A 24,806-nucleotide genomic window follows, 5' to 3' on the forward strand; every position below is an offset into this window, starting at 1 on the left:
TTTTCTTTCTCCAGTGCTACAGATGATTTAATGTACAGAGAAAAATATCTAAACCAAATAGGGACAGGGAGAAGGGCCCCATGAGGAGTAAGTCGCTGTCCACCCACCGATCTGCTTTTTTGGAGAAAAGAAAGTGAGAGAAACATGGAATCTCCTTCAGGGCTTATTTCCATGTAGAATGAGGATGTTCATATGCCCAGATCATCCAACAAAGCCAGGGCTGGAGGTAGGAATCCCATCATTCCCACAAGGGCAGGATCAGCCCCACTCTATGTCCTGACCAGGAACAGAGTCAAGAGTAGCCAGAGTTGTGTGTGTGTGTGTGTGTGTGTGTGTGTGTGTGTGTGTGTGTGTGTGTGTGACACACGGGATTCTCTATCCACCAGGCAATCCTTTCTTTTACCTGCTCTTCTCCCTCAACTCAAACTGGCTGTGACAAAATGCCCAGAAACACTCCCCACCCTTTGTAGGCAGCCCTGGAAGACCTAAGTGTCCCCTTTCACCAAGATCAGGGCTGTTAAGACCTAAAGACACCTGCTTGACTTGCTCTCCTCTACAGTAATGGCGCTGAGACACAGACTAGCATTCTACTCAGCCCACCAGACACCAATGACCCTCAGGTCCCTGAAGCCCAGGCTGGCCCCAGGGTGCCAATGAAGAGGCAGTACATGGCCTAGTCAAGACTTAAGATCGTCACAGGGAAAAACCATCCCCAAACCGTGTAGCTGGACTTTGGGGAAGAGTGAGAAGGTAAGACAATGGGTTTCATCTCTTTGTCTAGCTGACTGTGAAGAAATTAGCGTCTGCTCTCAGTCACAGACACATACAGAGGAAACACCACCAGCAAGCCTCCAGTGCAAACAGAAGCCATGTCACACGAGGGGCTGGGGGACAGGGGAAAGAAACTGAAGTGGAGAAGATCACAATGAAGTAACAGCCAAACTCATTAAACACAGAGAAAGCCCTTCCACAAGCACCCTCAGCTCCACATCTATCTTTACCACGGCCACCAGCATCTACCCGGACAAGACCTGCTGCACACAGACTAAGAACTGGAAGTTCACAGCTAGAGTAGGCAGGTAGACGGGCAAAGGCACGAGAAGATGGTATTTATTCATGAAAACCACACTGCTCTGTGTACATGGTCAGGAAGGAGGATGCACAGCCCCTAGTCCACTCCCCATACCACCCAGACAGTCACAAGTTCTGCTCAGGGAAGGGGCAGAGAGAAGACAAACGAAATCTTAAATTTAAAGAGAAGGTGAGAAGGAGACAGATGAGAGAGAGACAGGGGGAGGGAGAAGATTATGCTGGGTCTGGGGGCAGAGGCCTGTGATCCTATCTACATATGAGGCTAAAGCAGATAATTACAAGTTCAAGGCACATCTTGCTACAGTAACCTCAAGGCCAATCTAGGCATAGTGAGACCCTATCTCAAAACAGAATAAAGGAAAACAAATGTGTGTGTATATGTGTACGTGTATGTAGTGTGTGTGTGTATATGTAGTGTGTGTATGTGTATGTAGTGTGTGTGCATGTGTGTATGTAGTATGTGTATGTACTGTGTATATGTGTATGTAGTGTGTGTGTATGTAGTGTGTGTGTATGTAGCATGTGTGTGAGTATGTGCATGTAGTGTGTGTGTGTGTGTACGGTGTGTGTATGTAGTGTGTATGTGTGTGTGTTGTACATACGTATGTGCTTGCATGTGAAGACCATAGGCCAACATTATCTCCTTCAATGATTGAGGAATTAATTGTCTCAATCTTTTGAGACAGTCTCTCATTGAACATGCAGCTTTTTGATTTCTCTCCTGATGGGCCAATAAGCTTTAGGAACACACCTATCTCCACTGTCCCAGCGATGGGATTACAAGTACACAAACCTCTGTGCTTAGGATCTAAACTTGGGTCCACTATGCCAACTGAACCATTAGGTATGCAGCTCAATAGGAGAGCATGTGAACACATATAGGGCTCTTAGTTTCATAACCAGCTCCACAAAAGTAAAAGAGGGTATGGGAGGGGAACATAATAAAGTCATTAACAAATTTCTTTAACTTTCCAATGGAGATAAAATGCTGCAGAATAAAAAAAATCAAGAGCCTGATCTGGCCATTTGTATCTTGTAGGAAAGGTCATCTGAGATGCCAAAGGGTCCGGCTGGCCATGACCAGGAAAGAACAGACCCCACCTACCCCGCATAACAACCAAGAGAATGAGTCCTTGGGATTCCCAAGGACTGGAGGCCCAGTAAGCTGGAACTCTGAACCAAAGATTTGAAAGCTCTACCCAGACATGACCTATGCTACACAGGTCTCCAAACTATTGTTTCACCAGCAGAAAACCAGGCGCCACCATGAAAGATCTTACCCAAGGACTGACCAACCTCCTATACTGAAAACAGACACTTCCTACTCACCAAGGACCTCCAAGGTTAGGCCAGTGAGGCTTCAGGTTGGAAAAATTGAGAATTCAAAAGGCTGTCTCCCCACCACCCCCTGTACTAGGACTGTGAGAATGAAACAAGAATGTTTTCCCATACACTCAGGACTCAGATGCTGATGTGCCCAGATGAAGTCACCATTTCAGGAAGGAGGCCTCTCCTGTCCCTTTCAGCCACTGGCAGTCTGTGAAGGCAAACAGCACAGCAAAGATAAAAAGTCACCTGGAATGACTACTGTGCTGGTCATGGGGGGAAGGGGGAGGCTTGGTCACTCATCCATAAAATGTTGCTCAAAGCAGTAATGCTACTTGTCTTTCCTTGATGGCCATGGCCCAGCTGAGCTCTGAGTGTCCCTCTCTGAACCTCCCATCTTAACTATGGGAACGGTCTCAGCGGGGAACAAGAGCAGCCAAGTGTCCCAGAACCCCCAGCTTCCTTTCTGAAGACTGGGTGGTCACCCCAGGGCAGCCCCCAACACCTTCCATCTGGGCGTAGAAAGGAGAAGGGGTGACCACCCCCTCACACACTCCACCAAGTTCCCTCTCATCTCTGTTTCCAGTTCACACGGACATCGGGTTCACAAAGTGCAGGCTCGAAATGGCGTCTGGCAAGCCTAGGTGCCCACTCATCCCCTGGTGCACAAGCGGGCACACTGGAACTGAACTGGGAGCTCCTGCCCTCTGCATCCCCGAGGAAGGGATGGAAACCAGTCACACCTTTAACCCCTCTCAGGAAGGTAAGGGCAGGAAGATCTAAAACACAGGGCCACCTCTGGCTGTGCACCAAGTGTGAGGCCACCCTGAACTACATGAGACCTTGTCTCCAAAGGAAGGGAGGGAGGGAGGGAGGGGGTGGAGGGAGGGAGGAGGGGATGGAGGGAGGGAGGGGTGAGTCAGGCTTGCTGCAAAGAATGAATGAGTGAAAATAAAAGAATACAGGAAGAAGGTTCACCGGACCAACAGATGCTGAGCCTGAGTCCTTGCCTTCCAAGAGTGCCTAGAAAATGAACCCCAGGAAAAATCACAGCAAGGAACCAGCCAGCACTCACCCCTCCATCCTGGCTTGCCCTGAAGGTCGGCCTTCCAGAACTGTGTCATATAAAGCAGTCCCAAGTGGGGTTTGGGTCCACTTGAAAGTGGAGGGTAGACATGAATGCATCAGACAGAGGCTCCTAAAGCAGGTGGCAGTGGCCACGCTCGCACTGAGGCCTGGACCACACAGCATAAAGAAGGACATGCAGGTGTGCATTTCAAGGTTGTAACACAGACCCAAGAAAAAGATGGCCCTTTCCTGAGAGGTGGCTGTCTTACAATACAGGCTGAGAAAAAGGGGTCAGTACACACACAGCTGGGATCGAGGCTCACCAAGGGCTTGAACACTGAACAAAGAATTCTCTAGTGTCTTGATAGCTCGAGAGCAGAGTGCTGCTTATGACGGATGTGGTGAGGAGAGCATGGGAGGGAGGTCGACTAGCCCAGGACCTACAGGAGATTATTCTAAGAGGGTGATGGTGGATACAGAAGGCAAAGGGGTTGGACAAGCAAACACCAAAGGCCAAAGATAAGTGCCTGGGACAGGACAGAGTGCACCACACGAAGACAGACAAGACTCTAGAGCAACAGGGTTACGGCCATTTGAAAGACACTGGGCTCTGTCTGGTTTCTGGCAGAACTGCTCTGCCGAGCAGGCAAGAGGAATGGAGCACGTGTGTGTACACAGGCATGCACATGCACACAGAAAAAAAAAAAAACCACGACTAATATTAGGAAACTTGATTTCATCAGGCATTCACAGAAACCATGGGACTGCCAAGAAAGAGCGGTGGAGAGGAAGGAGACAAGAAAAGAAAAAAAAAAAAGGCAGCCCATCAGGAGCACCCTCATTCTGAGGGAGACAGTCACCTTCAGCATCTAGTGACACCATAACTTTCTCCTTCCTAGAAATGCTCGGGACCAGAAGGATTTCAGATTCTGAAAAGTTCTAAATTCATTCATTCATTCATTCATTCATTCATTCATCCATTCATAGGCGTGTGTGTGTGTGCGTGTGTGTGTTCACCACAGCATGTGTGGAAATCAGAAAACTCACAAGGAGTTCTCTCCTTCCATCATGTGGGTTTCAGGGCCTGAACTCCGGCTTCAGACTTGCTAGAAAGCTCCTCTATCCACGGAGCCATTCCACCACCCTGGACCCCAGAGCTCTTTAGATCTGAGCATCCCTGATCTGAAATCTGAGATCCTTTGCTGTTGGAGCTCACAAGGTTTCAGATTTCCGGATTAGGGATGTTTAGCCTGCACTGGGCATTTCATGCCTGGAGGAACGGATTCTAGGGGCCACAGAGATGGCCACTTAGAAAGAAGCCGATCTGGGACTGCTTCGGATGCCAGAGTTCCGTGTATGAGAGAGGCTGCCTGTACCTAGGGAGAAAGTTTAAAGGAATGCAGGGGGAAGTGGGGAAAGGGGCAGAAGGCTCGCCTTTCAGGTTGGCTGCCATCTTTGAAGTAACAGCATCATCATCAGTTGGCCAACTGTTGCACTACGACATTCTGGAAGTCTGAATTTGCAGAGAAGAAATGAATTATGGGCAAAGTGGGTCTAAGCTCTGCTGTTTGCCTAGTGTTTACTCTATGTTCCTCATGACATCACCGGCAAGCATAAGCTGAGGGGACCAACCTTAACTACTGTCCCCACAGACCATGTTTTCCTGTGCAGAAAACAGGCTATTCCAAAAAGTTACTAAGGCAACTGAGTTCATGGGCAGATGGCGTAAGCTCCAACTGCTGCCGGAAACAAAAAGGAGAAAGGACCCTAGCCCCAGGGTGGTGGCATGGCTGAGACGAGCCTGCCTGGACCAGGTCTTGAAAGCTGAGTGGGACAAACACAGAGAGGGGGACCATTCAGGTGGCCATGATCCAATAAGGGGGTATGAATGCTATTCACAAAAAAGACTTTCCATCCAAATCCTGCTCTCTCGAGACCTGGGACTGAGTTTGCTCTGACGTGGAGCATCTTTGCAGAGTGATTACGGAAAGGGGCATGGGTGCGGTCAGTGTAGCATCTCCATTCACAGCTGAGGGCTGTGGTCAGTTGAAAAAAGTACCTGCCTAGCATGCACGAAGTTCTGGGTTCACCACATAAACTGAGTGTGTTGGTTCACACCTATAATCCTAGCACTCGGGAGAGGAAAGTGAAAGGATTGGGAATTCAAGGTTCTGCTGATTTCTGTCATCCAATCCCAACCAGCCATGCGTTGCAAACTGCAGCAGCCAAAGCGTTCCAAGTCTGGTCCCAACTCACTCTCCCTCAGAGGCTCCCATGCCCCATACTGGTCCTACACTCTAGCACATGACTCCATCCCTGCCTCCACTCTCACACTGCCACATCTCTGCTCCCCTCTAACTACAGATGACAACTACTAAGCACACGTGCTTTATCAATGCCCTAGCTATCTATCCTCCAAGGGCCAGCCAGGTACCACCTGTTTCAGGAAGTCCTCCTAAGTCTTCCATCAGCCCTGCGTCCGTCTCTTCTGCCCTCCTCAGCTTCAGTCATGCAATCATTGAGCATGAGCCCACGCACAGCTGGACACACACCACTGTCTTCTGTCTTGCTGTAAGCTTCAGTTTAGATCTCTCTAGGTCCTGTGCTTCTCCACACTTTGAGAACCACTTGGCACACAGTAAGTGCTCAATAAAAATGGTTTCTGACTTGATTATTCATGGCTATCCTGATGACTCTCCAAACAGTAGCCATCCCTGAGTGGAACTTGTTTGGTTTGTTTTGCGTTTGTTTGTTTGCTTGCTTGTTTGTTTGTTTTGTGAGACAGGGTGTCTCTGTGGAGCCCTGGTGGTCTGGAACTCACTATGCTGTCCTGGAACTCATAGTGATCCACCTGCCTCTGTCTCCTGAATGCTGGCATTAAAGATGTGCACCACCATATAGCTGGCCCTGGGTGGGCCTTGATGAATATTTGAAATGAAATCAGGGAGATGGTGAAAAGAGAAGACAGCAGCGTGTGTAGGGGAAGAGCCAGGTTCTCCCTGCCTGCCCTCCTGCCTGGCTGCCCTCCTGAACACCCGCCCACCTCAATGGCACCTGCCCCTTCTACATCCCAACACCATCTCCCCTGACCAACCGCTACCTGGGAATCTTCCGGCTGGCCCCAGATCTCGGCTACAGATCTTTATAGCATGCTCTAGAGCCTTCTTCCAGGAGCTGAGACCCCTCTAAATAATGGATTTCTCGGCCCTAATTAATGCACGGAAAAGGGATGGCATACGTTCCATTTCTCAGTCGCTCTCACGGCCACACCGGACACTTTGAGGGAAGGGCAGCCTCAAGCTAAAGGGTCAGATAAGCTAAAAATCAATATGAGCCACTGCCTCTGAATCCTCTAAATCACCAGTCTCCTCCTGCACCTGCCCACCCCTGAGCCAGAACCCTACGGGACACAAAGCAACCTCCAACTAAAAGGACCTCCCATCCAAGCTAACGGGAACAAACAGAACATACCTACCCTCTCTGGGAGAAAAAAAAATACCACCTCAGCCTTGGGGATCAATCAGACAGCTCAGCAATAACCAAGTGCACACAGTACAAATAACAGGAAAGACACGCTCGGAGGAGAGCATTCTTAATGCAAGCCTAATGTGTTAAACAATGAAGGTGAGAGCACGGTTCATTTCTAAACTGGGCAGCTCCACATGGTTAGGCCACTGAATACAACCACCCCTGTGTGATCAGAACAGGAGAACGGGGATGTAAAAGTTTTACAGATTCAGACATTCACAAGAGGGTTGAGAGAATGTCAGGAGGAACTGGTTTAAGGGAAACCACTGCCCAGATAAGAGAGACACAAATACAAAATACAGCTAGGGGCTTTGGCCAAGTCTCTGTGGCCCCCTACCCAGGAAGGATTACTGAGAACCACTGAGAACCCCAGAATTGGAGCAAGTGGCTCAGAGAGTCACAAAACCTCTCTGATGGGGGACATGGAGCAAGTGGTAGACTGACAAACAGGACCACCTAAGTCCAGTTCAGCCGATGGCCAGCTGACAGAACCGGGACACACCAGAAGCCAAGGGTCTGGGCTCGGTCACTCCTAAAAAGGCAAAGGACACATGCTGGAGCCCACCTATGCATCCAGGGATGGCAGGTGGTTAGAAACAGTAACAGCACAGCCCCCTCTGCTGCTCCTGCAAGTATCTGCTGGCTTCTAGAAACTTCAGCCATCTTTCTTTCCCAGTCAGGGTTCCCAGGTTTCAAGGACCCAGAGCCCAGAGGACTCTCAGCTTGCAATATTCATTTTATTTTATACTAAAACAAAATGGGAGATGCCCAGACAGACTGTGTTGGGTTCCCTCGCTCACGCTTGTGCTCTTGTGCTCTCTCTCTCTCTCTCTCTCCTCTCTCTCTCCTCTCTCTCTCTCTCTCTCTCTCTCTCTCTCTCTCCTCTCTCTCTCTCCTCTCTCCTCTCTCTCTCCTCTCTCTCTCTCTCTCTCTCTCTCTCTCTCTCTCTCTCTCTCTCTCTCTCACACACACACACACACACACACACACACCATCAACCATCAACATCAAAAAAGACAAAGAAGAGAACCTTGCCAGCCCTGTGGGCCAGGCCTCCACACGGCAGGCGGCCTATATGAGCTTCCTTTATCCAACCACAAAAAGGCCCCGGCAAGTTGGCGAGGGGGCCTGGGCGCTGCCAAGCCAGCCACCCCTCCGTTGAGGTTAGCAGTTACCCAGGGGCCAGATCCATCGGGCAAACAGCCCACGGCTCTCATTACACAACGGGGGCCCTTATCTCCCCTGGCCACTGTCGGTTTATAGACATTGCATGGTATGACAACCACAGCCCAGAATGGGCTGTGAGAGATAGCCTCCAGCTCTGCTGGGCTGTCAGTGTAGGCGAGAAGCGAGGCTTGACCGTTAGTCTAACTTTGGGCCTTCACATTGCTATTAAAAGAGAGTCAGGGAGACCAGTAACAGTCTGGGGACCAGTGTCATAGTACCTACTATTTTTCTGATCCTGCAGGCTGAAAGCCCTCATTCCCAGAGCTCCTTGGCTCTCTGCCCTCAGAGATGAGGTGGTGAGGGTGAGTGTCAGATAGGAGACATGGGGGGGGGGGGACCTCTCTCTAGGACCATCAGTCAACCTCAAAGCTCCTTTTCAGACCAACTCTCCAAGATAGGAAAGAAGATAGGGACAGTAAAAGACACGCTCGATGGAGGCGACATCAGTGTGGGGTTCTAGCCAGGTTCCCTTCTCAAAACACCTCCCAAGGTTCCCAGTTACCCCAGGATATAATCCAAACTGACCAACAGTTCATTTATTGAACAATGACTGACACTGCTCTCTGGGCTATGTGGTGAGGCTAAGGACATAACCTGAAACCCTCAGAATCCTTCACTGAGGGGATAAGCTGGCCACAGTATCCGGGATCTTCCAGCCGTAGTGTCTGCAAGGGTCACAATTTGAACACAGGTTAATGGAGCATCCAGGGGTTTCCTCTGTTAGCTTCTTCATTCTCTGCCTTCTCTAGGCCTGGGCCAACATTTAGGGCAGCCCCAAGGGATGCCAACCCATATCCCCACCGCAGCATGGATGACCGCCCCCCAATCCTGACAGATGAAGAGATTTTCTACTGTCTCCTGGGTTTGAACACATGTTCCCACTTTCTGTTTTCATCTTTAAACCCTACTTTTGGATATCAGACATGGCAGTACACGCCTTTAATCCAGCAACCGGGAGGCAGAGGCAGGCAGGAACTCTGAGTTCAAGGACAACCTGGTCTAGAGAGAGTGTTCCATCACATCCAGAGCTACACGGAGGAAGGAGGAACCATGTCTCGGGACAAAACAAACCAAAAACATCACATCCTACTTTTGGGTTTGATGAGGTAGCTTACACAGTAGCCCAGGTCTCCTCCCATCTAAACTCCCGAATGCTGGGATTGCAGGTGAAAGCCACACCATACCCTGAATTCAACTTGTCCTTCAACAACCCACTCAGATGTCACCCTACCTAGAATTCTGGGGCTGCCTCTCTTTACCACACAACAGTTACAGGGTAAGGTTCCCAGGTGAAATGCCCCTCACCATGAGCAAGACCCCACACACGCCTTTGTTGCGAGGTCCACCCCCTGTTAATCACAAACGAACTCAGTGAGTTTTTACCAAAGCACCTCCAGTGGGAAGCTGACTCATCTGGCTATACATGGCTCTCCTGTGTGGTCCTTCCGTTACCTTCCACTCCATCGCAGACGCCAACGCGTACGGTCATGGTACTTTTATTTTTGGTTTTTTCAAGACAGGGTTTCTCTGGGTAGCCCTGGCTGTCCTGGAGCTCGATCTGTAGACCAGGCCTGAATTCACAGAGATGTGTCTGCTTCTGCCCTGCAGTGCTGGTATTAAAAGCATGCGCCACAACCACCCCAGAGTCTCCAAATACTTTTAACTCTGCTTAATTTCTGAGCTCAGGGGTAAGCCCCAGGTCTTAGCAGTCTTGGCATCTCAACCCCTCCCGACACAGATATTACCCCTCACCAATGAAAGACTTGACAGATGTTTGACAACTCAGGCTGACAGAAGAGAGACTGCGGGTGGGGCGGGGACAAACTCAAGTCCCCAAAGTGCCAAAACACACCTGCCCTCTGCTCAGTGACAATGGTTTGAAATAGTTCTCAAGTCAGTGGGAAGAGGGAAGCAAGCCTGTGCAGTTCCTGGCAGGGTTGTAAAGAAGGAATTAAGGGGGACAGAGAGTGACAGATCCACTTTCTAGTCCTGGTTTGGCCACTAACTTGCTATGTGGTCTTCGGCAAATCACAGAGCCTCCCTAGAGCTCCTCCCTAATCGAACGTTTTGAAATAAAAGCCCCCAAAGACCCTGTCAACTCTTACATGGTCTCATGACTCTTAGTCACCCCAAATGAAGGAGCAACGTCCATAGAAAGCAGGGGGTGCCTTCCTCAGCAGGAAGCAAGAACAGGGCCAGAGATGCAGAATCCAACCCCTCCCCCGACGCCACTCCTTAACCCTCCAGGGACACAGGCAACCCACAGTAAGGGAGCCAGCACTCCTCTGGAACCTGAAGAGGGCTCTGAGGGCAGCCAAGGACAGAGCACAGGCCTGGAAGCAGATTTTCAGTAACCAGCTTCCCTCAGGCTGAACCTTAACTCCCTCCCCTCCCCCACACATGCACACTTTCACAGATCCAGTTTAGGAGTGTTCAAATTAGCACAACCTGCCCTGAAATACTACACAAAACACACAGTAAGCATTTTGCTTGTTTTTATGTCATCGATGGTTTCAATGGGTGACTCACCCTTCCGCTTTAGCACTCTGTGCTCATGGGGTTTACTATAAATAATGCAAGGGAGGGCACACAGGCTGAGCACCGGCTCTGCCCAGCCGGACTGCTGGGTCAGTCACTGAAGTTAGACAGAGCAACCAGGCTGAGGTGTGTTCAGAGGGGTTGCTTGTCACCGCGGCTCCAGGGCAGACAGGAAGCGAACGGCCCTCCATCCTGACCTCATAACACTGTTAGGAAAGGAAACTGAGACCCTACATAGAGTTTGTGCTGGGGACCAGCCTAGAATTCAAACATGTGCACTCCTTACTCTTCTGGAGCCATCACCAAAGGTGCAATCAGGATTCAAAACCAGGCTTCGTACCTGCCTTAGGGTATCTTAAGTTAAATCTTAGTCCACTCTTCCCAACTATGACCAAATTTGGTGATGCCTAAGTTGCAGGTGTGTGTGTGTGTGTGTGTGTGTGTGTGTGTGTGTGTGTGTGTGTGTGTGTGTGTGTGTCTGTCTGTCTGTCTGTCTGTCTGTCTGCTGTCTGTCCTGTCGGGGTGGTGGTGATTCAATGTGACTTCCCGGGAACCCAAACTGACCAGAGGCTGAACCACAAATGCAGAAACACTGTAGTAATCAGAGGGGTCTTGGCCAGGGCTCCTCCACTCCCTAAGCTGGGAGGTGAAGTCAATACTTAAAGAGGTTGAGCCTCCTCCAGATCCAGTGTTCATCACTCACAAAATTCCCAAGGGTCATCAACACACAAAGTCTAAGTTAACCCTCCCAAAGGCAAGGCAAAAAGAGTACAGTGTAGACCTCAAGTCCTATGGCTGTCGGGGGTGGTGGGGGCAGCCTTGCTGGGTTCGAGAGACTTCTAGGGTAAACATTGTCTCTTTACAATACCAGCTTTCTGCAAAGACACCTTCATTTGGTTGACTGCTTGCTTTGCTGTTGTTTTGGAGGGGTTAGTTTGTTTTAGTTTGGGGTTTTTTGGTTTTGTTTTTGGTTTGGGGGTGTTGTTTGTTTCTTATTTGGGGGGGAGGGATTTTGTTTTCGTTTTCAAGGCAAGATCTAAAGTAGCCCAAGCTAGCCTCAGACTCACGATGTAACCTGAGGTAGGGCGTGAGCTTCTTCCCTTCTTTCCTCCACCTCCCACCTTCTAGGACTTCAGCCATGCACCACTGAACTAGGGCTTCTGAGAGAGCTGAGACAATCCTCTATCCACAGAGCCCTAGCCCCAGGCCAAGTGAAGACCCTACATTCCTGCTGCTCTTCCATGATCCCCCTATGATCTAACAGGGCTGACACCATTCAGTCACAACTTCACTGCTTCCTGTCACGGCCCCTTCCTTGGGCCAAAAGATCAACGTTCAAAGCTCTATAATTCTGAGTTCCAGTTCAGCCAGCACCTTCCCCTCGATGAGCATTTGCAACATAACACGTCATCAAGGCCATAGACAAGAGAGGCTAGGCATCTTGTCCAGGTACACCGCTAGCAAGTTGTAGTGCCTGGCTTCTCGGCCCTCACACCTCACTCTGCAGACTAACTATATTCCTGTCACCAGCTCAACAGTGACTGAAAATCAATGCTTGCCACCACCTTCCAGAAAACCTCTCTTCTGGTCAGGGAACCCAGCCCCACCCTCACCCCACCCCCCACAAATGCCTGATGCCTGGCTGCCCTGTTCTATCTCTCCATCGCTTGGACTTTGTGCTTCCCAGTCAGTCTGCCCCCACAGATACCCCCTGCTCTAAATAGCCCACTCCGTGATCTGCAAACACCACAAGGATATCAAAACAAAGCTATCAGCTGGGTACCCTGCCTTCAGCAGCCAGTCCAAACTCTTTTGTTTGACATCAGGCAGCTTATTGACCAGGTGAGAGGGTCAGAAGTTTGTCCTTTGCCTGGATGCTTCCAGCAAGAACAGCATATTGGCAAGAGGTACAAGAGTTCAGGCGGACACCATTTTAATAACTTTTAAGACTGGGAAAAGGAAAAACCAGAAGAGGGAAAGATGGTCAAATACCGCCCCTCCCCACTCTGATTGAGCACGAACTTGAGTCTCTAGATGTTTCCATGAAGCAGGGGGAAAAGAGGTGAGGGCAGGAAACTGGGACATCACGAGATCAACGCAGCTACCCAAGGCAACCACAGTCTCTTCCTTCAAGTTCTTCCCCGCAACTGCACCCCATCTGACAGCCTCCACAGGTCCCTGTGCCTAACTAACGCACCACCCCTCACCTGACCCCTACGCAGTTTTATCTTCCCACACTGAGAAAGGTGGCCCTTATCAAGTCATCTGTTCCTAGTAGATTGTTCCAGGGACCACAAGGGTTATCAGTAGAGCCAGTGCAGGACGATAAACAGTCACCTCTTGTGCAAACAGCACCAAGAATGCTGGCCACCGAGCAGAAGCAGAGTCTAGGAGAACTTAAGTCGAATGTCCTTCTCCTCCATTCTAATCCTGGGGACCCAGATAACTTGGCAGAAACAGCTCAGGTAGGTCTTCTCCTTTTCTGACAGGATCTGTGCATATGTGGGTCCCCCCTCTTCAGTCAAGATTAGTGGCTTTACATGGGACACATAAGCCCTCTCCTCTGTCAGGGACTCCTGACCACTGTGACAGGCCCTGTTTGCTGAGGTAGGAAAAGTAAAAGGATTAAGGTTCTGCTGGGCATAGTGGCACACACCTTTAACCCTGGCACTCGGGAGGCAGAGGCAGGCATGAGTTTGAAGTTATCCTGGTTTACACAGTGAGTCCTAGGGCAGCCGAAAATACATGGTGAGACCCTGTCAGACATATAGACCAGGATGGGACGGGGCGGAGGGGATCTCCAAAAGGAGATGGTTGTGGGCGACCCAAAAAAATCCACTAAAAATAAAGGGGTATGAGATGATTCAGATACAAGAGTGCTTGCTATGCAACCGTGGGGATTTGAGTTCTAGCAGAAGCACCCAAGGGGGCGGGTGGTGATTGGACCCTTATAATCCCAGCACCGGGGAGGCAGAATCAGACAAACTCCTAGGGCTTGCTGGACAACCAATCTGACCACCTAATCAAGCAAGGTCCATGCCGCTGAGAGACTCTATCTCCAAAAAATGAAAGTGGAGGGTGCCTGAGGAAACCAAGGCTAACATCTGACCGGCACACATGCATGCATATATACACATATGCACACTCATATATACATGTGCACACATGTGTGTATGTGCATGCACATGCTCTCTCAAGAGCACACACAAGATGTGATCGCTAAGAAGCAATTCACATGACTAGGGTATACTCTCAGGACTTATCTGTGGGAACAGAGGCAGCCAGGATACCATCAAGGGCCTTCTCACCCCAAGTGTAAACTTAGCAAGGCAAGTGTCTGTAAGTGACAAAAGAATTTCACTCGGAAGGAAGGACAGAGCAAGCAGTCTCACCCCCAGGGCTGCAGACTGGGAGGGGGGAGCAGGAGAATGACACAGTCCAGGGCTGGCCAGAATGAAAGACAGAATGGAAGAGGCTAATTTACACAGGAAGTGAGCACTTACCAGGCCCTTCATCTCAACACACAAAACCCTCGGCCATATCTGGAAGTAATTACACCCAGTTAACATGATCTGCTTGCCACTAAAATTAACTACAAACAGAGATATTTTTCACTTTTGCAACAAGGAATGCCAAGATGTGTTCTGGTCTGCACCCCACACACACACCACCGAAATCTGGCTTGGGGGAGGTGGTATTTATCTGCAACTTGGCAAAAAGGGAGGAGGGGAAAAAAAAAAACCAAACACATTCTTATAGCTGTCAGGACACAAAGTAAAATAAGAGAATTATGAAAAAGTGAGTGGTGGCCCCAAAACTCACTGTGCTGGAAGCCCTACGGAGTCTGCAGCCATCGCAGGCCCAAGTCAGTTTTCCCCCACGGGACTTCAAGAAAAGAAGTGTTTTTAGATTCATTCAGTTTAGCTTCCCACTGCATTTTAAATACCATCTTCAGCCCTTCTGCCAAGGGGCATGGGGATGGATGTGGAGAGGCAGACTCATGAATGTTAGTGAAGCCTTGGTTTAGCAGATCGTTTTAAAGGACAGCACTGAGCACTTCCCATCCCTGATGTGGCCTGTGCCTTTCACCCGCCCTGAGCTGCGCAGGAACTACTCACGAGATGTGTGCAGATTTGCTACATAAAGGAAGAAGAAAAGTCTAAGAGGAAGTTAACAGTTTGCTTCCAGTGTGTGGGCTTATGCCTCAGCCTCAAAACGCTGGGCTTAGTGGGCTCAACTTGGCTGACCGATGTGTCACTTCTCTTTGTCCCCAACCCCACAATTTGAAAAGCACTTATTTGTATTTTTCTGGGAGCCTCTGTCAACCATGCTACAAACACAGAGACAGATCTGTAAAGTTCCCAAAGAGGTTTTCCCCCTGCGCTGACCCCTCTTTCCTAGGCCACACTCCACGGGCTCCCCTCAAGGTGCAGTATTCCTTTGTCACCAGAGGACTTTAAACCAGCAGCGACCAAGTAGAGCATCCATTGGCCAGAAGACTCACAAACATCTTTTTCTCAAAACGAAGCAGGCAGAAAGTTTCCCTTAAGAATGAGGTCAGACGCCACTGTTCTTGGCAAAAAAAAAAAAAAAAAAAAATCACATTTAGAAACATTCCCTCAGGCATGGGGGGCCATGTGACAACCAGAGAGGCCTTGCTTTTAAGGACTTAGAGCTATGAGGGGGTGGAAGAGAGAACATTTGATGTACTGAAAGAAACACACACACACACTATTCTTTAACTCTATTAATCTGACTTCATGAAGGAGACATTAAAGAGAGGTGCGTGTCCTTTCAAACCAACAATCCTGGGCCAGTGAGCACCTGCACTGGGCTATGTGTCTGTTGTTTGCTCCATGATCCCACTGACCAGATACCACCATGCCAAGAGGCACGCTCCTAATTTCCTCCTGCTGACCCAGATGCATCTGGCTGGGAACCCTGCCCTGTCCACACAGCTTCTACAAGAGCCCATCTTTGTTTCCAGACACCATGTTCTCTCCACTCACCACTCACTATGCAGCCAACCATTGTAGGAAATCTAGGGGGAAAAGGACGGAACAGGGAGAGACAGAGACAGACAGACAAAGACCCTAAAACACTCCTCTCATTGATAAAAACACTCCTCCCATCCACAGCCCACCGATATGCCATATGTCTTCTTTCCCAACTACACACAGGTGCACACACACAGAAGTGCACACTCACAGCCATGCACTCACACATGCACACAGGTGCACAAACATACACGTGCGCACACACACACAGAACATGCATGCACCCACATACAAGGGCTCACACATGCCTGGGTATGCATCCTGGGTCTTATTATTGCATAGCCCTCCAGGCTCAGAAAGAGTTAAGTTACCCTCAGTGCATAAATCAAAAGTTCAAGGCTGCACCACACCACAATGATCTCCTCTTTACATATGACGAGAACCAGAGAGAGGCTACAGTCCCAAGCATCCTGAGTGGGTCTCCCAGGCCCGCACAGGTTACACCGCCGGGGTCAGGGTGGAGGACCTTTAGCAGCAACATTCATTTCCTGAACAGGACAAGCCCTCCTGACCATAAAGCTAATAAGAACTTCCTCGCACGGCCGAGCTCCGGCTGACAGGGCGACTTGTCACCGGTCACGCAGGAGGAAAACGCTGGTTCCCATTAGAGGCTTATGATGCCAGGTGCTCCTAATAAGGCACCTCAGCGAGAAACAAGAGCCTGCTAAGTCCTGGCTCCAACTCTGGAAGTAATCAGGCCCGGGCTTCGGGGATTAAGGAGGGGCCTTCCTTGAAGAAATGGGGGAGGGGGTGGCCTCCGTAGACCCCTGGCAGCCGCTAACCTGCTGAATGACTTAAATAAATAAATTCCCAACCATCCTTCCATTTCTTTCCCAGTCACCATAAAAGACTCCCCCAAATTAACACTAGTAATGCTTCCCCTCCGTACTCTGGGCTTGATGGATTGCCCAGAGGGCCATTACGTTAGGGCCAGATCTGCTTCCCATGGTGGCAAGGAGGGTCGTGCCAACAGTCCTAATGGCACTGAGATCACAACCCTCAGCTAATCCACTTAGCCCAGAAGAGGATGACAAGGGGCTCAGTGGCTCTCCTATCAGGCTGGGGTCACAAGGGAAGTGGAAGGTACATAGGCTACTCCCGACTCCATGCCTGCTGCTACCAGTTAACTCACTCTTTGCTTCTGCATATTACCGCCCCGTCCTGTGTAAAGACCACAGTTTGATGGAGGGTGGGTCTTATTTTTAGCAGGTCCGATGGATGTGCTGCATATCTTTACCGAGACTGGGGACTCCTATGGGCTGAAAAGAACTTAAGACAGGACTAGAGTTTTTACCTCTTCACCAAAATATCGGAAACCAGGTCTTTTAGAAATCCCCCCAGCAGTGCCCTGCTGTTTCAGGAAGTCCTTCCTCTTACCTAACTTGGATGCTTCCTCTGGTAATGCTCAACTCAATCTGTGCACATTGTAGACACTCGGGCCTCAGGGTCAGAGTGGAACGTGAGTTCAGAACTGAGATTCAAACAGGATTTGGGGGAGTTTTAGCCGAAGTTTCCATGCTGACAAGAAAGGGCCAGAGCCCCTCCCCACAGCTGCAGAGTTAAGCTTCGCATAGGCAAAACCCAAGCATAGCTGTTTTCAGACTGAGCCAGCATCATAAGAACACAGGGGCTTTTAAGGGGAAACAGTAAAAGGGGGGGATTTCTGATTCTACTGGCGTGGAATTAACAATGCGGAATTTTTATTTTCGAAAATGGGTTTCTTTTCCCCTCCCTGTTCTGGTTTTTCTGTTTTTCTAGTCAGCATAAATAAAAAGCTAGAGGCCAGTCGCTCTGTCCATAAGCCGTGACTCGGGGCTTCCTGGATCTGTGTGGTCTGGCCCCCTGAACACCTGTTGACTACTGCATTTGCAGGTGACTGGCCTCTGAAGTGACCAGGAGACATGAGAAGCCGGAGCAGCTCCCTCAGCTTTAGGGAAAATGAGTCCTGGTATCCTTCCCTGCTTACCACAGACAAGTCCACTAACCTCTTGGGCTTTCCTTGGCCCTCAGGAATGTAAAACTAACAACCCCCTAACAGGCCAGCTAGGAGCTAACCAGAGCACTTAGCCCAGAAGCTGACATGTGACATTGAAAGCTGTCCCTGAACCACTATGGGAAGGATGCCTAGGGAGAGAGCTCCCAGCCCTTAGCGTTCAATGTGAGACCAGCCCATGATTGCCCGCAGTAAGGTAGTCCCTGTGCCAACTGCCCCTGCACCACAGAGCCCCACACACAGCCCTGAGCATGCAGAGTAGACACCGCCTCTGTGCTCTGCATGTAGGGCTGACAGCAGCAGCACTGCCCAGCTACGTTTAAAGAACTGGCATGAGTCACGAGGCCCTGGGTCAATGGGACAAAGTGTACCCGGACGCCAGGGTGCATCCATCGACTTCCCAGGAAAGCCAAGAGGTGCATGCAGTCAGTCACCACCCCAACACACACACTCACCACAGCAGTTTTACAATGCTGAAGGCATAGACAGGCCATACCGGAGAGCAATGTCTCTGGGAAGCAGGGGTTGAATGACATAGCACGCCGTGAACCTGTACTGCAGGCTTGTCCTTCTGCACAATAGCAATGGCTACCAAATGGCTGACACCTACGGAGCGCATGCATTGTGCGTTTCCATGCGTGGCAAATATTTACACGTCACCCCTTATAATGACCCCCTGAGTGGGTCCTGTTATTCCCATTTTACAAATGAACAGACAGGCCTGGGGAGGTTAACCACCGCAGCCCCAATCACACAGCCAGTATGTGATAAAATCAGCCTTGTGACAGAGTCAATACAAGCACATTCACTATGTGTAAGACAGGGGGTCGGAGGCAGACGCTCTACCGAAATAACGATGGCAGAGCCACGTGCTTCGCCTAAGATGCCAAACAGAACTCTTAGTTACTGTGGAACATTCGAGAACCTCTCCTCACCTCTCACCCTCATTTGGCAAGACTCTCAAATCTTATGCTTTAATTCTCAGAAGTATGTTTTAAAATCATCTCGTGCACACGCACACACACACACACACACACACACGCACGCACGCACACACACACACACACACACACACACACACACACACAGGCTCACCCGCACACACAAACACAGGCCCAGGCACGCAGCAACTAGAAATGATTTTCTTCCAAATTAGCAAGAAATCCAAAGTGGAGTCTGAGTTTAGCCATTCGGGATAATTCCGCTTTAAAGAGTCATTAGGATTTTCCTACAACGTGCAGGTCTGTGGAAGTCAAGAGTTCATTCCAGATCTCATCTAACTCAGTAACCCTGAGCAGGTTTAAAAAGTGAAAAAAAAAAAAATTACACAAGCCAACAAGCTGGGCATGGTGGTGTGCACTTTTAATCCCCTAATTTAGGAGGCAGAGGCAGGCACATCTCTGTGAGTTCAAGGCCAGCCTGGTCTACATAGTGAGTTCCAGGACAGCCAAGGTTGTATAGTGAGACTCTGTCTCAAATAAATAAATAAATAAATAAATAAATAAATAAATAAATAAATAAATAAATAAATAAATCCATCCATCCATCCATCCATCCATCCATCCATCTATCCATCCCATCCCATCCCATCCCATCCCATCCCATCCCAAAAACACAAGTCAATGCAGACAGACGGAAATCAAACTGATCCTATCTTGGCTGTCTGATCCCATAACGAGGATTCCAAAACCATGGAATAAAATACAACTAACCAACAAAGTGCTCTTAGAAAGCAAGCCCAGGATGGACAGGGGGCCACAACACAAGTAACTCAGAGCCCTGGCCTCCAAAGCAGCTGGACATACCCTGGCAAACCACCTTACTTCCTCACACAGTCTCACACCTCTCCAAAAGACCAGGAGCCCAGGAAGTTAGGAACAGAATCATTCATCACCCCCACAAAGGATGCTTCCTGGAAACGGAACTCATCTGAATAGGATTGAGGCAAATCTGTGAATGACATAGTGGCTGTAAATAGCTACTAGGCAAAGCCTGGAGACACCTGACCTTTAGAACTGACGTCAAGGAAGATGGCTGAAGCCTCCAACCCTGGCAGTTTAGGAATGGTGCTGGTACCTGAAGACTAGGTCAGATGGAGCTGAACCAGAACAGCACTGTCCATGTGCTTATAAGGACTGCCGCAGTGTGCCCAAGGCTCACGAACTAGATGGCAAGCAGGGGCCTGGCCTTCACCATTTATAGCTGTGTGACCATCAGCGAGTCACTCCCTTGCTTCAAATCTTTCCTGATCTTTAAGGTGGGGGGAGGGGGCTTGATATTGGCCCGGGAGCCCGTACCCAAACCCCCTGGGTGCTTCAGAAATCAGAACTGTGCAGATGTTAGGCTTATTGGGACCTGTGTTTACCAGCTCCAGTGGCATCTAGGGCAGCACTCTGTAATCAAACACATTAATATTTTTGCAGCAAAACATATGAATATTCAAAATAAAGCAGGATAAATATAGCCGCACATCAGCTTTTGCCACTAAATGAGTTAGCTGCAAAGTTACACAAAACCTTTTAGCTTTCAGAGCTTCTCCCACTTTGTAATCACAGAGCCGGGATTGTCAGCCCCACCCCCCTCCTTCAGAAGGGTTGGGGAGAAAGTCTGTCAATGTGCTCTGCAAAGATAGAGCATCACAGCGGATCGGGATCGCGTCGTGGGCATTATTAATGTGGCTGCTGTGGCTCTCCGCTGTTTTACCTTGTTCCAGACAGAACTTGGTGCCACCTCAGAGGTGCCTGGAAGTCAGGCATGGTAGCCCCGACTTCAGATCTCACACTTGGGATGCTGTGGCAGGACCACCAGGAGTTCAAAGGCCACTGTGGGCTAGAGTGTGAGGAGGGAGGGGTGGAGGGAGGGAGGGAGGGAGGGAGGGAGGGAGGTTTGTTCAGTCTCTAGAGCTCCTTCCTAGCACACACAAAGTCCTGGGTCTGACCCTCAGCACCACCTAAAACTGGTGCACACCTGAGACTCCCAGCATTCAGAAGATAGAAGCAGGAGGATCGTTCGCTCAGAAAAGGTCATCCTCAGATATACAGAGTTCAAAGCTAACTGGGTACCCTAGATCTTCTCTCAAAACAAATTGTTAATGGCCATACGGCTCTCTGCATAACCCCTCACTGAAAGCAGAGTGTCTGCCACGTGAGAGGACAAGCTGGGCAAATGGAGCCAACATCTCAGTTGAGATGGGTGAGAACATGGCTCGTGTGTTCTAAAGCTGGCACCAGGAAGCTTTGAGGAAGGGCTCTGCCACAGGTGGGTTTGGGGAGCCAGCCAAGACCATCCCTTGGTGCCTGAACCTCCTTTCCAGAACTAAAGAAGAGTGGCAGAGCCATCGAACTGACCTGAGGTGAGGGCTGGTCAGTATTTGATATGGCAGAGAATCCTATAGAAGACCCAGCCCTCACTCTGATTCTACAGTACCAAGGAGCCTGACTGCAATTAAAAACTGTCCTGGGAGGGGTTGGGGATTTAGCTCAGTGGTAGAGCGCTTCAAGGCCCTGGGTTTGGTCCCCAGCTCTGAAAAAAAGAAAAGGAAAAAAAAAAAACTGTCCTGGGAGTTGGGCAGACACAGCCATAAATGAGAACTGCATCTCCACAAGGGTCAACTCTGCTGCTCGTGTAATGTTACTGACAACTGTGGAAGGCTAGGAAGTGTCAGGAGTGTCTGATTCAGGTGAGCTGGATCCTAGACCACATCCAGACACCCCCCCCCCCCGCAGGCATAAAACTGCTCCAGTTTTTCAGAGGACAAAAAGACAGGAGAGTCCCACCTTCCAGAAGCCTGACAGGGCTCCTTCTCTAGACACTGTCCTTTTATTATTGTGTCTCACTGGCTAGCTTCCTCCCAAGTTCTGTCAGTTAAAGAAGTCCACCTGATTCATCCAAGTGGTGTCTCTGTCTGGTCCTTCCTTCCATCGGTCCGTCCATTCATTCATCCATCCATCCATCCATCCATCCATCCATCCATCCATCCATCCATCCATGTGTCTTCGATATCCTACCATTTGATACAAGGATCGTGACACCCAACCCCCCAAAGTTTCATTACCATTCTCTGTCCAGCCAAGAGATGCTCCCCTCGGGCCACCCCAGGTTGGGATCAAGTTATGGAGAAACCTATGGAAGTAATTCAATAACCAACAACCGCATTCCTGCCTTGCTTCTCTGTACTCTGCCCTTTCTTCTTCCCCAGGGCAAGACTAAATGCCAGACGCTTCATCTGCACCAACCCTCTAACCTGATGGCTTAAAATAAAATGAACCTTTCGGACGGTAGCCTATCATAGACCTTCCTGCTAGGATCCTGGCCAATCCCATGGCTTCCTGGCATCTGATTTTTCAATCTTGCCTTGCTGTTTGCTCTTGTGGCTGTGATGACTATTCTTCCACCGAACATTCCTCGGATTGATGATAGGTGGGAGGGGGTGATATACAGAACGGTGGGAAATGGGGAGGTGGTACATCAATTCTGGTGCCTGGAGGGAGGATGGCAAAGGCCTCCCACGAAGTACATCTATGTAGGAGTAGCCAGGGCTGCGCATGCAGAGAAATACCTTCTCCCTCTCTTCATGTCCTCAGACCTTGTAGCTTATCACAGAGGGGTCTGGCCCCCATCTAGCTGCTCAGGATGAAGGACTCACGTTCACCCTCAGTCAAAAGCACATGGTGTGGCAGCAAGAACTCCAGAATCGAGCCTCATTGTTACAAGCTTGTGAGAACAGGGAAATAGTCTACATCACCTTACACAGGCTCCCATAGATAAGAATGCTTGGAACCCCACACGAGAGCTTAGAGCCAACAGTGAGATACAAGAATAAAATGAAAGGCACAAAGGTAGTTCTTCACCTTCACGGTGACTGGATGGTGGCCACAGCCCCAGTGACTCTAGATGTCACTTCAACCCTTAAACTGAGCTTAGGAAGCTCGAAGAACAGCTACAGACGCTCACCCCTGCCCAGAGCAGCTCAGATACAGCTCAGCCAACCATCGTTTCTTTCCACTGGGACCCTCCTCATGTGAGAACCCAGAACTCTCAGGACAGTTATCTCTTTTGTGGCCCTCTTGAGGACAAAGAAAACTATGTACATAGACTCAGTGAAAATTCTTGGTTCTGTAAGGAAGGCTTGGGAGATTTAAGACCCAGAAAAAGGCCAGGCCTGTGGTACACAACTTTATCCCCAGTACTTGGGGGACAGAAATAGGTGGGTCTCTGTGCATTCAAGACTAGCCTGGTCTACACAGCCAGTTCCAGGCTAGCTAGGGCTATGTGATGAGACCTTGTCTCAAGCAGGTAGGTTAAGCTTTCTTTTAAAAAAAAAAATAGACAAAAAAAAAAAAAAAAAAAAAAAAAACCACGTTATTTGTGAGCGCATGTGTGTGCTCATGGGAGCCAGAAATCACATTAAGCGTCTTCTTCAATCGTTCTGTTTCTTTAAAAAAAAAAAAAAAATTAAGATGAGATCTCTTGTTGCTCCTAGAGCTTATGGATTTGACTCTGCTAAGTGTCCAGAATTCCAGTCTATCTCTGCCTCCCCTAAGCTATGACTGCAGCTGCATTTTGCTGAACTTGGCTTTTCTGCTGCTGTGCATGGCTTTTTACCTGTGTGCTTGGGACCCAAACTCAGGTCCTCACGCTTGCATAGCAAGCGCATGACCAACAGAGCTCGTTCGCGCTCTCTCTCTCTCTCTCTCTCTCTCTCTCTCTCTCTCTCTCTCTCTCTAGGCCCTCCCCCACACACACCCAAAAACTGACCCTAAAAAGTGACTTTCCACCATACCCCACTTTTCACAGCACGTTCACATCCGCAGAAGATGACAGACCTGTCTGGTCAAGGTTCAGAGGGGATTTCCTCTCGAAAGCGTAAGGAAAAACAAGCACCATTTCATCAGCCTATTTTCTGAGCAGATCAAGTACTAAGAAGACGACATATCCGCCGCGGTTGTTATTGTCTGTATTCTCGGGGGTGGGGGGATGGTTACTTTTTTAGCTGAGTGCCATTTTCCATGAGGTACAGCTCAGCCGATCAGGACACTTCGGAGAAAAGTTGCGGCTAGAGGTGATCATACAGATCTCCCACCCCCTCAAGTCCCCCCACCTAAATGAGCAACAGGAATGGAGGAGGGAGAGAAAGAGTGCATGCAAAAGTGGAAAATCCACCCAAGATCAGCAAATCAGCCAGCCGCAAGCTGTGCAAAAAGAGTTAGCATCCGTAACAACAGAAAACCGGATTTGTGGGCACAGTTGGTCAGACTCAGGGAAGAGGGGAGAAAATGACTGGCTTGCAGGTTACAGCAATGGGTTTGTAGTTCTTGGCAAACAGAGAAGGCAAACCCACTATTGTCTCCCTCTCTTAAGAACACCGGTCAGTGCTCCCCGACCTGCTGTACTGGAAGGATCCTCCTCTTCACTGGAGGGCTACAAGGAACCATAATGCACAAGAAGTCTTACTTTGAACCTTTCTGCCTTGACAGGACTCGGCCCCAGCATTTTTCCTGTGTATTAGTAAAAAAGGTACAATTGCAGGGAAAGCATTGGTCCTGAACCAAGTAGATCACAAGGACTCAAAAGTGGAAAGGGGGGTGTGCAAAGATGAAACCAGAAGCCAGAGGGCAGCCAAGGCTAGCCCTTGTGATAAGAGATGGGATGAGAAGAGACTTGAGTATACTGGCTGTAAGACCAAAACTCCTGCATGAGTCCTTCTTGAATTTAAGGAAAGCTTTCTCTGCCTCACAATGTGTCTGCCACATTTGAAGAGACATTTGAGACCTATAGGTACAAATAGGACTTAAACAACACCCAACCCCTGCTTCCCTGCTGTGGACATTAGCCTACCAATGCACAAAACTATGCCCAGTGGGGAAAAGAAAAGCTGGCATAGTTTGTGCAGATAACATGGCTTGATCCAGGCCAGAGGAGACTCTCTGCCTGAACTCTACTTCCTGCCCTTTTTCTCACCACTTTATTATTAAACA

The 24,806-nt window shown here is 49.4% G+C and overlaps 1 protein-coding gene across 3 annotated transcripts in view; it reads right to left on the bottom strand.

Moving 5' to 3' along the window:
• Positions 1–24,806, bottom strand: part of Zbtb16 (zinc finger and BTB domain containing 16) — a 187,622-nt gene that overhangs the window by 158,153 nt on the left and 4,663 nt on the right.

The sequence above is a fragment of the Rattus norvegicus genome, chromosome 8 (assembly GCF_036323735.1).
Source record: "Rattus norvegicus strain BN/NHsdMcwi chromosome 8, GRCr8, whole genome shotgun sequence".
NCBI classification, from domain to species: domain Eukaryota; kingdom Metazoa; phylum Chordata; class Mammalia; order Rodentia; family Muridae; genus Rattus; species Rattus norvegicus.